The sequence below is a fragment of the Lichenostomus cassidix genome, chromosome 8 (genome assembly GCF_008360975.1).
Source record: "Lichenostomus cassidix isolate B80296 chromosome 8, HeHo_3.0, whole genome shotgun sequence".
NCBI lineage: Eukaryota > Metazoa > Chordata > Aves > Passeriformes > Meliphagidae > Lichenostomus > Lichenostomus cassidix.
The window spans coordinates 10,418,914-10,432,103 of NC_139489.1; the positions used below are offsets into that span (position 1 = coordinate 10,418,914).

At 42.2% G+C, this 13,190-nt stretch overlaps 1 protein-coding gene across 10 annotated transcripts in view; it reads right to left on the reverse strand.

Annotated features, from left to right (window-relative positions):
* The window catches only part of PTPRF (protein tyrosine phosphatase receptor type F), a 377,255-nt gene that overhangs the window by 283,244 nt on the left and 80,821 nt on the right, over nucleotides 1-13,190 (reverse strand). For all 10 annotated transcript variants that reach the window (XM_085067811.1, XM_085067815.1, XM_085067816.1 and 7 more), the window contains exon 2: nucleotides 4,680-4,760. The gene's annotated coding sequence lies outside the window, so the exon portion shown is untranslated. The remainder of the gene's footprint in view (nucleotides 1-4,679; nucleotides 4,761-13,190) is intronic.

Genomic DNA, 13,190 nt, shown 5'->3' on the forward strand with positions numbered 1-13,190 from the left:
TCTTCCAGTTACACAAAATACAGCTGCCTACCCTTGAATATGGATCGGTGAGTATTTTCTTCCAGAGTGATACACTGAAAGCCTTCTCTCACAAAATACTATAATCAGCTTTTGGTGAAACCTACTTTACTGGACATAATATAAAGCTTGATTTCCAACACTGTCAGGCCAGAAAACCCACCCAATATTTCCAATCCATATATTGCTGGTACCTGTCCCTACTGCAAATGCCACCATCAATCAGTAATCCCCGTCTCACTGCCTGCCTCCCCTGAAAAACAGACCATAATTAGCAGAATTCCTGGATCTCATCCTTGAGTTAATGATGAATAAAAACAAGGTATGAATAGAGAGAACAGTCAGAACAGTGAAATATTGGTAGCCTCTGCTGCTGTTCCTTATTCCACTAGCAGAAAAATTCAGACTATTTTAGTCAGAGGAGTTTGGTGTCATGCAATTGTTCAGTCACAGCTCAGCAAACCTCATTATTTCAGGCCTCTTTAGAAATCCCTAGTTTTGCCCGAGAGTACGATCAGATGCACATCCACTCGGTGTGGCTCTGTGCCCCAGGAATGGCACAGCTGGTGCTCCTGCCCCAGGAGCAGGCACAGGGAACCCCAGCACAGTCACAACTCCATGCTTTTTAATCCATCACCCCGCTAGGCTCCACTTCAAACCCATACTTTAACCAATACTGGCTGGTTTCAGCCAAGCCTATGCTGATAGTAGACAGAACGAAACCAAGTTAATTAGAGTTAAATGTAGCCTCAAAGGAGATCTCAGCACCAAAACTCCTTATGCACATTAACTTATATAGCATGTATTTTTAATGAGTTCAGCACTTGTCTTGAGTTTAGGAAACACACACATGGGGTGGCAGCTATTCAAAACCATTGCGCCAGAGCATGAGCAAGTGCTGACTCTGCGAGATGACAAGGTTATGTTGCCAGTTATGGAGATTCTACCTTTATTGCACAACCCTCAGATATCTAAATTTAAATTAAACAGGTGAAATGACAACACAAAAGCCACCGACCAATATACTGATCATAAAATAGAAAAGGAAATGAAAAAGACCAGAGGGCTAAAGCTCATATTCAATTTTGCAAATATGGTTAAATCCTGTAACATCTCCGGCATCTCCTGAGCCTGTTTTTCATAAATAAACTTCTGAAAATATATATCCCTGTAGACAGCTAAAGCAAACACCTTCAAAGCAGAGGGAATTTTATGAGTGCAAATATGGAGCTTTAAACCCCACCCTTATCTCTCCACATGCATTCTCCAACACACATCATGTGAAGCTAGGTAAATGGCCAGTAGTTATGCCCTTTGGGTTCCAATATCTTAAAGCAATCCACTTATATGTGAGATAAAAGGACCTGCAGAGACTCTGAAGTCCAAAATATATATATGGTCATATATAAATAAGGCTGAGCTATGCCACAAATTCTGCCAATGCCCTTTTGAGCCTGTCATTTAAGTATAGGCAAAAAATACTGTTCACTGGATTACGGTGAAAACTAAGGGGTAACTCGCTGTTTTGCATTAATTATTGTATGTTCCAGCCAAAGTGGCATTAACACACAATTAAATCACTTTGAATCACGTAAGTTTTGTGCCAACATTTTGCAGAAAGACATAACCTCTATTAAAGAAAACAACCCTTCAATTAGAATATGGTATTTCAACACATTTTCCAAAATGTAAATAAACTAAAGAATCAAAATATTCAGAGTATTATAAAAGGACAATGTGACGCAATGACAACACTTTTACACTTTAAAATCAGAATGAAAAAAACTCATCACATAGAAATCTCAGTTTCAACTGCAATTCCAGTGCTAATGCTGCTTGTATAAAAAACCCCCAAACCATGATTGCACAGATATACAGTATTTCCCTAGCAATAGACAGTTCAAATGAAAAATCCTAACTTTGTTTTTCTTTTAATCTTTTCAAGCAGTATTCACTTCAATAAATTTCTTAACTTCATGACTGTAACATTCAAGTGGATAGGTATTTTTGTGTATCCCTGAAAATGCAACCATACAATTTTAGTTTAAATGAACAACAGACTGCTTCAGGATACAGTGCTGTCTCAAAACTCCTGAAAACTTAATCTATATTCTGCTAATCTAGGTTACAGTTTATCTTCAGGGGTTCTCCTGTAACATCATTCCCTGATGCTTTAGATTCAGCCTGACGTGATTGAAAAGGCTTCCTTTTCTTTCTTCTCCCATTCATCCACTTTGTTCCCAGGCTCCCCTGCCCCCTCCCCCCAAATCATTATTAAGGAAATTATTTTAAAAGAAAACCCTACAGATAAACTACAACCTAGAACAGGGAGATTCTGCCCAATTTACGTTCAAGAAAGCTGATTTACTTTAAAAGATATTATTGCACGCCACTCAAACTGCACTTTCAGCTGCATTTTTTATTGACTGTGTCTGTCATCTTTTCTTTCCTAAAACCTGAGTTTACTTTAAGAATGACAGAAGACTTTCTCAGGGTCAGCTGAAAGCATTCATAACTGCACACACCAGAAAAGAGGTGCTATAAAACCGAGAAGCCCTCAAGGACAGCTGTTTCGCTGAGAAGCAGCATGACCAAGCTGCCGCCTCAGCTCCCACCTAATGTCGCTTCTCCTGGTTCAGTTCTGTCACCATATAGTGCCCTCCCAGGGGGCTGGCCATCTCCAAACTAAGACTGCTCTAGGATGCTTCCAAACACAATATAAAGCAAAATGCAGATTAGTTAAGAAATGTCAACCTAAGGGTGACAGATGCTACCATAATTCAGACACTGTCCAGGTTTGCAGCTTGCCAAGTCAGCCCATCACTGGGATGTACTCAGCCCTGCTGCCCACTGCCAGCCTGGTCTCATGCTGACAACTCCATGGAAGAGGTGAGCCTGCAAGGCAGCTGGTGGGGAACAAGGGAATCTGACCTATCTGCACCTCTGCATACTCAGCATCTGTTCATGTCCCATCTCCCAAAGCTAAGGGAGAAGGGGATGCAGTATTCAAACTCTGCTCTTCAGCAGGCACAGCAGCACAGAGCCTTCCTGCTCCCCCTCCTGCCTGCACCCAAATGCCAACCCAGGGCCATACACGACACCAACATCTCCTTCCCTGCCCTGCTGCTGCAGTGAAACACAAGGTTTCTGAAAGCAGCTCTCCCATTGCATGGTCTCTGCGTAACCTCTCAGGTGGCACATCCCAAAAGTTGAGGTGCTGGCAGGATCTCCTCCACAAGGTTCTGAGCCCAAAAGCGCAGTAGTAGCCTTCTGCCCACCCCAGGACCACATCAGCAGTACTTTCAAACACACACAGACATACCTACTGTTTCTATCTGCACTTAAGCAACACCACCAGCTCCTGATGTTAGAGAAATCTTGCTTGTTTCAAGCATCAGCATCTTAGCTAATGAATTTTTGCTACTCTTCTGCACTCCACAAATACTGGGCTGAGTAACACATAGCCTAATTGACTGTAAAGGTCACTGGCCAGCTCTTAAATCTTGTTTAGTACACTTTGAGACAGTTCACGAGTCATTAGGGCCTCATTCTTCGGGACACAAGGACACGTAATACACACTAATAAAGAGCATAAATGTGATCCAATACGGGTATTTTACAGATTGTGAAATTAGAAAGATTGCATTAAATATTTCTTTGCAATGTTATAATTTTAATAATGTTGATGATTTTAATATACAATAAAAAAATTTTTCAGAGTCTGCGGGTGTATTCCTAACTTACAACATTGCTGTAGGTCTAAGAAAATTCTGTAAGTAGTAGAAGTCACACTTTAAATACCATCTTGAAGAGAAAAAAAGGCTCAAGGGAGACCTAACTTAAAAATTCCTTACTTGAAAGAGGGAAAAAAAGAGAGACATTTTTCAAGCTGTTATTCATGATATTTGATTTTATGATCTAAATTGTAATGCAGTACACGCACGTGTCAGGAACTTTGCAATACTTTTGAAAGGGATCAGCATCACTAATCAGGCACTGAAATCCAATTTCTGGGAGAATCTGGAAGCTCAAAGCTGCACATTTTAACTGGCTTGGAAAGATCTTTGAAAAATAAAGTTTAACAGCAATTATACATAAGTGTGCTTGAGAAACTTTACACCTGTCTTGACATGAATCAGATCTTTGCATGGATGATGAAATTCTTGGCATTGCTTTAGGTGATTGGGATGGCATTAGCTTAGGCAGGGTAAGAATTCAACAGCCACAAGCCTAGACAGGTAGGATAAAGGAGTTACTGACTCAAAAAGGCATGGCAGCTTATCTGTGGAAGTCTAAACATGTTAATCATTTAACATAAACAGATCTGCTGATATTTTTAGCAAGGAATTTCAACTCATAAGTAACAATGTTAAAAAAAGGACACCAGTATCCCTAATCATATTTTCCACAGGTCCTCCCAGCTACTTGCAGATAGCTGCTACTAAAACTCAGATGAGAAGGAAAAAAAAAAAGAGAGGGAAAAAAAAAAAAGGAAGAAGGAAAAAAAGCCAAAGACAGGTAGCTGGGTTTGGGATTAGGATAATACTGAACTTGTTTGTGATCAGTGTTTGACTGTTGGCTATGCTACAAGAGTCCTGCAACCTTTGTCTCCCTCTGCCTCAGTTCCCAGTCTGTAAAACCAAGTGATAATGTTTCCTTACCTCACTGGAACGTTCTCAGAATAAATCCATAAATGCCTGGAAGACACTGAGACACCACTGTGACAGAGGCCATAAAAATACCTAGGGGAAAAACAAACAACATAAGAATAAATGTCATAAATGACCAAAACAACAGAGACATTGACAGATTAAAGGTAAAGCAAAAATTAAAACTTTGCTTAATGACATGAATTCTCCATCCTGGGGAAGAAGCAGCTCAGTTCAGCATATATTCCCATACAGACACTCTTAAAACCATGACAGCAAGGGACAATTTCCCCTTTTCTCCTTGCACATGACACTATCATGACAATCCACCACCAGACGCAAGTAGGAACGATGTTTATAGATCACTAGCTCAGCCCTCCATGACAAGTATCACATCCAAGAATCCCAATCACAGCAACAGAGCCCCATATACTGACAATGCTCTTCCTCAGCCTCCATATTCAATTCTCACTGCAGAGCTGAGCTCCTGCAATAGTTAAAAAACTTTTTTCAGCCTAACACTTATTCCTGAACAGCTTTTATCCATTTGTTTTCATGCCAACATTGATCCAGCAGCTTAAACAGCTTTTCCCTATCCCTGAAGTTTATTTCCCTGACAATAAAAAATGAATTACACCACCTCCCTGTCAGGGCTCATTTGCCCGCCCAAATCAAGCAAGTACTTGGAGTCTGCTCACTGGTGAACCCCAATCTTTGATATTACCTGTCTCCTGTATCACCCCTCATCAGCACCTTCTGCCCAGTCCCATCCTTGTGGCCCGCTGTCACCTTGGGACTGCCCAAAGATGTTTCTCCAGCATTTTCAGCCGCTAACCCCTTCCATCCCACCCAGCTCAGAGCAGAAGCTTCTCTCCTAGAGCCTTCTAAGGTTATGACCCTGCATACCATCACCACGGATCACCATGGAGATAAGTCCTGCTCTGATTGCTCTAGGTCTCATGCTCTTCCTTAAAGGTGTTCTGACCCTTCCACAGCACTGACCGTGCCTCCTACCTGTCTCACCCGGAGCACTCTGAGCCCTCAGGGCACTGCTCTGTGGTGCCAGGGACATCACAGGGAACACAAGTGGTCTCCCCAAAAACACATCTCCTATCTTCAGCGTCAACTCAATTCGGCAGCTGATGGCTTGAGCTCATCTACACCGCTAAGTGTATTTTAACATGAGCCAAATGACTACAGCCCTCAGAAGGATAAGTGATTCAAAATTATGCAAATGCACAGAATACATTATTTAGTCTTTATCGTTTACCAAGTACTCATTTTGTAAACAGCTCCAGCCCTCTTATGGAGAGTGTGACAGCGCCCTGAAATTTGGGTGTCTGCTGGTCACTGCACTATGCACTGACCATATCCCTGGTGGGAGAGGGCGAAGGCTTGCTCCAGTTCTGAGGTGGGACACAAGGCTGGAACAGCCTGCCTGCCCACTGCCCCCTGTGCTCACAGATACCTCCACCAATCCCCTCATACACACACCCCTTGGGCACCCTCTCTCATCTCCTCAACAACTCAGCTGACCAGGGTAACAAAAAAAGGAGGGAGAGGGAGTTTCTGAAGGGAGAGGGCAGTTCCTTTCTTCCTGGCACATTGTGCGGAACCAGCTCAAAGCCACTCAGGCAATCACTGAAGTTGGTAGGAGTGGAATACCAACCTCCCTCCCCCCTTTTGCTGGCAGTCTGCCCCCAGATCAGACTGGGACATATTGGAAACCTCAGCCCAGGAAACCAGAATACACTCACCTTTCCAAGGACTTGGATCCATTTAAAACTGTGCTCTAATAACCTTCACAAACAAATATATTATGCAATTTATGTTATGCAGCATTGACTTCAATGACTCTGTAGCAGTGCTTACACTACTATATTTACTTCTGGCACACACTGGCAGCCTTCACTGCAATTATTCTGAGCGTGCTCCTGTTCTAAACCCGGAGGTCTTACCCTGCCAATATCTATGCACAATGTTACTCAGTATATTTTCCATAACTTTGACAACATTGTCCCTCTTTCTTCTATCCCTGCAAGCTCCTTTGTCTAGAACATGCCGTAAGCTTTTCCTCCTTTCTTACAGGGTCCCAATTTTATACCCCAGCACCTCTCCCTCAATATCAGATCACCAACTTCCACCTTCAGCTGTCCCACACTGTTGGTCTCCATCCCTCAGATGAGCATTTTAGACAAGCACCCCGGTACTTCCTGCCAGGCTCCCTGAAATCTGAGGAAAACCCTCTTTTAGGCATGCACACATCCACCTTGATGCCCACAGCTCAGATCAGCATACTAAATAAACAGAAGAGAGATTATACAAATTTGTTTTCTCCCTTCCACCACAACTAACAGGATGACCATTTCAGGACTGGCTCTTTCCACTCCCTTGATCAGTCTTTGCTGCAGGAATGGCAACTGCATCTGAGTGGAATCCATCCAGCAGTAAGTGGTTTGTTAATTCCCAGGACATGTTGCTTACAGAGAAGGATACTTAAGCTACTCAAAAGGCAGCCCTTTATTAATTGCATAAAAATGCTTGAAATTTTTGTAAGCCAACACTTTAAATTAATTACTTCCTTTAAATATATCAGTCTCTGCTGCTAATTGTTATACTGCTTTTTATGCATTCTTTTAAATGTATTCCTTGGAAACCCTATAGAATTTGCTATAGTTCTAACACACAGTTATACTCATTCATGGTACACACTCAAGTATTTCATTACAAACTTCCTTCTCCTGCCTAAAACGTTGAGTAGATTTTTGCATTTGTATATCAGGGGCAGTTCAAGTCAACTATTCTCAGCTACACCACAGTGACACTACTGCTAGAAAAGGAAGTGAAAACATGTCACTGAAAACAAAAAAAAAAAATCACACAAAAAAACCCCCAATCCACCTCTTCTGCATTGAAAATGTTAAGATGGAGCAAAGAACTTTAAGATGAGGTTAGAAAATATTCTCAGTCATGTTAAGCACTGCTTAATAAGTAATTTAAGAGTCCTGAAAATCCGTGGCACAAGAGGACCTGGGCATGCTGAAGTGATCACTCCTGCTCTGAATTGCTTTGCATCTGTTTGTCTGACAGATATATTTAAAATTTTACAGTGATTCACTTTTGGATGTCTTAACCAACTTTATAAAATGGTTATTTTGTTTATACAGGGAAAGGACATATAAACACTAGGTATTTGCTGTTGAGGATTAAACATTAACAAAAATAATTAATCAATAGTGACGAAAGCGGTGATAGCAGTTCACTGGAGATAACCTCCTTCGTGCAGCATGCCGCATTGCCATCTGCTAATTTAGGCTGCTGGAGGCCTCGAGTGACGAAACAGAGACCATACCAACAGGATTGGAGCACACTGGAGTCCACACAGCTTCCCCCCTCCCACAGGTTAAACTCAACGCCAGCTCGAGCAGAGGGGAGGCTACCAAGAATAAGTGCCATGTTGCATGTCCCCTGCAGCACCCTGAACCTCCAGCTGCACCTGGACACCTCTGCTGCTGAAAACATGAGCACTACCTCCATGGGTTTTGCCAGTTTCCATGTGCCAAGCCCAGAATATTTTCTGGAACCCTTCAAGGCTGCTTTTTCAATCGATGAGACAGTATTCACTGAACAGACAACACCAGCAGCCATGAGCATTTTTATGTAGCATTGACAACAGCAAGGAATTCCTCATCTCTTGGTGAGCTCCCATGCGGCAAGAGCTCAGCCAGATGCTGCAAGAGGTACTGCAAGGGGCCAAGAAAAGCCAAAACTTATCACAAGAAAACGGCAAATTGTGAAAAACCTGCATCTCAAGGTTACTTGCCTCGGCACAGCTTTAATAGCGCTCCATAAACACCTCAGTCTACCACTGACAGAGGTTAAAAACCTATTATCTTTCCCAAATGACAGTGTGAACACATGTTCAGTGGAACACCCCACCTCACCAAGATACAAAGGAGACTCTGCTCTTTCAGTTCAACAAATACAAACCACAGGGAGCTTTTTAAATGAAAGCATTGCAAAGATTACATTAGGCAAGTTTGATCTACTGTAAAACACTCGCACACAACATTAAGAGGTAGAACAACCTTTAACACCTGCTTTCTCTTCAAACATAGAACTACCTCTGTGCATGGCTTGGCTCTTAATGGGATGAAATCTCAAGGTAATTTGTATGGCTTACTCCACCAGCAAAGAGCACTTCAAATGTTTGGGACCTAGGGTTCCACTAATACCAAACCGGTGAGAATATTCTTTTATGAGTGTGTACTTCACAGAGCTGCTCAGCCAGCTGCCACCCCATGGGACAGATCTACATGGCAGAGAATATTTTCACCCCAGTGTGAAATGCTGTGACACAGGAGGAGGTGCAGCACCTGGAGAACCACTGCGTGATCCAAGCAATGTTGAAAGTCATCATCATAAATATTCACAAGCAGACTGATTTGTTTTCTTACTAATAGCACATTGTTATTCACAAATATTAATTACTTTCTAAATACCACCTGTTACTCGGCCCTCCCTCCGCCATGGGCTCCCTGGCTGGCTTGCAGACCGTCCACACTGCTCAGAGATTTAATGATGTTTCAACTTCCAGAGCTCACTCAGCTACTGGGAGGAGAGGCAGGGAATAATTACTTACTTATGTCTTTCTCTGCTGACCTCTCTGGAGGATGAAACGAGCAGCTTTAATGGCCTCTGAAGGGAGGCTGGTCCAGTCCTCAGATGGGAAGGATGACAACTGCACTGGTAGGTCTATTGCGTGGATAATGATTTCAAAGATCCAAACTTCAAAGATCTCAATGAGGGGAGAGTTCAAACTCAAAATTTCTCCCCAATGGAGGGAAGAAAGCTCCTAATGCAATCGCTCATGTTTCCAGCGATCACTCACACTTCAGACAGAGCTGAGGCACCAGGAATTGCCTGTCACATACTACAGTATAAATAAACCTCAGACTGCCAGGAGGAAAGCTGTTACAAACCTTGGCAATTTTCTTTGGATTTCTTTAGATCACTTCTACAAAGGATCTCTCTTGTAGGTAAGAGGTACAGGCGCAGACAGCCAGCCAGTATGGGATTCTTCTTCCTCCCCACCAGCAACAATCTCCTAATTATGTGCATCACCAGTAACATGAGAAAGCTGGGCAGAGCACAGATAAAATGCACAAGTTGATAGCACATGTAAGGTTGATGTGACACAGATGAATGAAGTACTGTCTTGGTCTCTACAAACCCTGGATGGAAGATGCCTCAGACCTTTCAAACACACCCCTTCTCTTCAGTGTCCAGTGGAGACAGCCAGGCAGGATGAGCTTATCTTGATGAATTCAAAAAGAATGGAATGATTTTAAGCCCAGGCTCACACTTAGCCTCATTGGAAGAGATGAACCTGAAGCATTCTCCTCACAGATGCCATCTGAAAGACTCAAGCTCTGATAGGCAGCATTTGGCATTTCCATCATCTCAGGAAGCAGTGCTGCCTTTTCAGTGCAAATGCAGCACGAAGGTTGTTATCCCACAGCTGCCAGACTCAATACCAAGGCACAGACACCAGCTTGTAAGCTTCCCAGGGAGGAGGCACAATCTAGTCAATACACCTTCCTGTAACATCAGATTTTTCTCACCAGCATGAGTTCACTGGTACAGCCCAATCTGAATACTTCTTAAAGGGTTTTTTTAAGATCTTATGCATCAGATTATCAGCTAGAACAACTAGAGTAGAACGGCTAATAAATTACAGATTTTAGATGAAAAGTCAGAGCAGTTTTTGCTGGAAAACTTAACTGCAGAACAATTTAACCTTGTCCTTGCTAAATATGGAATGGGGAATGCAGTCAGGGTTCGATATTCTTAAACTCCTAATAGAAAAAAATCTCTGTCATAGTTCCTGCAGACAGCAATAACCCAGGACTATCAGGATTTTCTGAGAGTTTTGACTGCCTCACATTCAAGTCCCTAAGATTATAAAACTGGAAAGTGGTAGGGCAAGGAGCACACACACACACACAGAATGTCTGAAGTCATTTTCCCAGTGACTGATGAACATGGTACTGAATTTCTTAAGGACTTGAATGGCTGGAGCTGAAGTTAAGCTTCACTAGAGCTATATTTAGTTCTGCACAAATACAAATTAGGAAACACTTTCTTCCCAGTTACTAATGCAGTGTGACAGGAAACAATTATTTGCTCAGTGTCTAATGTTACCTTTGGTGAATATCTAGCTCACAGAAACTGTATATGGTATAATAAAAAACCAAGCTGATATTCTGCAAATCAGTGAGAAAACTTTTTTAAGAAGATGAAGCAGTATTTGATTTGCACGTCTGAGCTACACTGGTCTTAGCTATGCAGACAGAGTTAGTGCTGAGGCATCTTCTGCTTTGATACTAAACAACAAAGCGAGTTTGTTTTCCAAATTGTACATTAATTTATTCAAGAACTCTGCGGATATCTAAAGAATATCATGGTTCCCCTAAAGTGTAAAACAGAGCTGGGCACAAGGACAGAACAATTAAAATAAAAATAAAATCCATCTTTTATGATTTCAAGTGCCAGTTTATCTCTATGAAAAATGCAATTCTGTGTCACAAGGGAGCTCTCAGCTCAGCAATCGCTTCAGTCTTCAATGTCTACAAAACAAAAAAGGCAACAAAATGCATGATTCACATGAAGGGCTAGCTAGACCTTGGAGAACCAAGCCATGATTGTATAGAGGAGTCCCATGTGCTTCAGAAGGGCTCAAAAGGCTGCACTCAAAAAATCCTAGGTACATGGTAGAGAAGAGACCCTGCTCCTGCCTACTACAGGAAGAATGCCGACTAACAGGCTTGGAGTTTCTAGGCCATCCAACACAGCAACCTTACATGCTAAGGAAGTTAGAAAGTATACAACACTACTGCACAAACGTTTGCTCTTCTGACACCACCAGGAAAATACTTGCCAGGCCTTCTGCTGTACTGAGTCACATGAGTGTATCTCTAGAGGTGAAGGAGCTGACATTTCGTGCTTGGCTTAACTAAGACCCAGGATAGCCAGAGAGATGCACTTAGTGTCAGCATTCTGATGACCTTTCCAGTTGCAGATCCCTTTGAGATGGAAGGCAGATGAGCCCTTGGCACCATTTGAAAGAGCATCAACAGCCAAGATTTCTTCAGCCAGAGCTGGACTACTAAAATATATGCATGTCTTTGCCTAAGTTTCCACAGCTTTCTTCAGGGAAAAAAAAAAAAAAGCTGATAAACATTTGGTTTCTTGGTACTGTTTTGTAAAACATCACCAGTTATTTTGATAGTAGGTTCTTGGAGCAGGTGAAACATGGAAATGTGAGAGTTCTGGGCACAAAGCAAACAAACCTCTCAACATAAGGCAAACATTTCTTAAGAGATTCTGAACAATCTCTCTTACCTACAAATGCCAGGTATGACTAATTTTGATGAGTAAGTTACATGGATTTCCAGGGAGAAATGACACCTCCACTACTCCCACTTGGTATAAAATCTAGGAACATTGCTTATGTGCTCTATCTTCTTTGAGTATCCTGTGCCAAGGGGAAAAATTTATGCCCCACCTTGGGCAACTCAAGGTTTGACCAGGAATTCTACTTCAGATGCTCATAAAGTCACTGCCTGTTTTTTAGTTGATGCATGTTTACTATAACAAGGTAATTCCTACAGTGTTTTCTTTATTGATCACCAACACCTGTGCTGAATCAAAGACTTAGGGAGGGGAGCTAAATTGTTTCAGATCTATCCAACTGACACACTACTATTTTATCCAAGCACAGCTGTACATCTCACCCCCATTTCCGATAGCGTCAAAGGAGCGGGAACAATCACAGATCCACATCACTTGAGCCGAGATGCACATCAATATTCATCCCACAGATCTTGCTAGTACCAAAGGGCAGCAGCTACGTCATCTTGTTCAGAGATGTACCAGATTAAAGGCTTTCCTCTATTTCAGCAGTACTGACACAGCCAGGCTGGCAGACCAATACACGCACAAGTCTAATAAAACAAGAAGTGGCTGAAACTCTTCGTGGAGCTGATGCAACATCAGTGCATTTTCTCGGTGTTATTCCTGTACATGTAACACTACAGAGCAACACTCACCGTGACTAAACAGGAATAGTTGCTGTCAATGTTTACTGAAGAGACCAGATTGGACTTTCAGCAGTCAAGCACACGTAGGCCATGTTCACCTTCTAGTTTCCTAGAATCTTTTAAGTTATTATATGACTCTATACTGCTCCTTGACTGTTCCCTCAAAAGAGAGGATGCAAAGCAAAACAAGGCTCTAGCTTGGAACAAGACGAACAATTACCCTGGAAGAGACTCATTTTCACTAGAAATCTCATATCGCACCTTCTCTCATTCCTCCAAAGAGTCATCTGCTTGCCCTCTTCATCACAGTGCTAAAATAATCGGGAGGAAAAGTAGGAACCTTCTTTCTGATACAGGTTCCCATGTTGCACCTCCTCTCTCCTCCTCAGAGTATTGACCTTTTTAGACAAATGCATATGAA